The following is a 2,001-nucleotide window of genomic DNA, read 5'->3' on the forward strand; positions in this document are numbered from 1 at the left end:
GGCCTCCAAGAGGAGAGGAGGGCAGCCATGGGGAGAGCCAGGAACCAGCCCAGGAGCACGGAGTTCATCAGGACAGTGAGGTCATTTCAGAGAAACTTTGTCCCGATGTTGATTGTAACCTTGAGTGTTTAAAGAAAACGGAGACTCAAAGTACTTTGGTGTGAAGGAGGAGGAGGAGACCAGAGATACAAGGATACTGATGACTTCCTATTCCTTTACTATTTAGTTGAATCAATTTAGTGCCCACCATGCGTTAGGCACCGTGTACAAATATGGAGGTGAAACAGCCCCTGCCCCCAGGGAGCTTACATTCTAAAGTGGGGAGACTGTACATACATACATTCGTGTGTGTGTGTGTGTGTGTGTGTGTGTGTGTGTGTGTGTGTAGATATGGCAGTCAAGGAAAGGAGTTTTGGGCTAGGGATTGACAAGAATAGGGACCAGACCTAGGACATGGGGACATAGGACAGTCTCCAGTAGAAACAATAGCTTTGATTTTCATTTGATTATTATTCTCAGAGGAGGAGAGTGTGAGAGGTGCATATGGGGTGATGGTGGGGTACACTGTACCAGTTAAAATTAAGGTATACTGAGGCACAAAGTTCTGAGCATGATTGAGTTATCCACAAAGCACAAACTTACCAATAAATGGGTTATCAGCTTCCCCAGCAAAGCTAAGACCCTGAAGGAGGGGGACAGCTCTCTTTGATAGTTTTGGGGAGTAAAGAACAAAGAACAGGACTTCATAGGCTGAGAGCAAGTTATGATTGGTTAAAAGAGCTCAACATGGTGAAATCACTATGATTGGTTACAGAGCTGAGACATGGGGGACAACATGGTTGGTTGGAAATTGGCAATGAGGGGCTAGCAACACCCCCCTGCTCCTTCCTGTGACTAAGAAATCTTCATTGTTTGAGACTACCCAAAAGATTAGAGCTAGTGGACCAGACTTCTTTGGATAGCAAATCAGACATCCTTGGAGGACAGCTTGGTGGTGTAAAGATACTAGACCAGACTCCCTGCTGCCCATCCACATCTCTCTAGGATAACAGATTTCCTTGAGGCCAGAATAGAACAGTGATTAACAAGAGAACAGGCCAGCTGACTTTCTGGACCAAGTTCAGAGACAAAGACTTATGAATTAAGCAGTTACAGGACAAAATAGGATCAATTTTAAAAAGACAGAATCAATCGGATTATTTCAACACACACAGTGGCAACATACTTTCGCTGTGTAGATTCTGGTTTCCTGGTAAATGACTCAATGGGATGGGAAGCATGGTTGGGGACTGGCTACATAGGATGGTTAGGAAAGCTCAGACACCAATCAGGATGGGCCAGGCCCTGGGCACGGTGCCAGCTCCATCATCAGTGAGTACTTTGATGTTGCAATGCCTTTAGAACCTCTGATAGCAATGGCAATGACCCCGAGCGTGCCGGAAAGGAGCGAACTAGAGACATTTCCCAGAGCTTATAAATCTAGGCTGGAGACAAAATCAGCCAAAGGGAGTATTAGCTCTCTAGAGCCACCATAATAGGAATCTAATCTGACTGCCAGGTCAGAGGCTAGCTGGGTGTGATTTGTGGGTTATATACACAATTAAGAATGCTGTCAATTGGATATTCTTAAGGGACATTTGCATTAGGCTCTGCTAATAATAATAATTCACATTTTTGTAGCCCTTTAAGGTTTGCCAGAGACTTCCCTCATAATCACCTTGTAAAGTAGGTATTGTATGTGTTATTCCTATTTCATAAATGTGGAAACTGAGTCTCAGTTAAGTGATTTTCTTGAAATCATGTAGATATAGAGTGTCAGAGATAAGATTCCGACTCAGGTCTTTCCTGATTCAAAGCCCAGTATTTTTTCTACCATAAGGACTAATCTGGTAAAATATCCTCCTTCATCCTGGTGTTATTTCTGCCTCTCTAGAGGTTCAGACTGGTCAGCTAGAAGTAGAGTGTCTTCTTTCATGAACAATGCTAGCTATGCTGTCCTGG

The sequence above is a fragment of the Trichosurus vulpecula genome, chromosome 8 (assembly GCF_011100635.1).
Source record: "Trichosurus vulpecula isolate mTriVul1 chromosome 8, mTriVul1.pri, whole genome shotgun sequence".
Lineage (NCBI taxonomy): Eukaryota > Metazoa > Chordata > Mammalia > Diprotodontia > Phalangeridae > Trichosurus > Trichosurus vulpecula.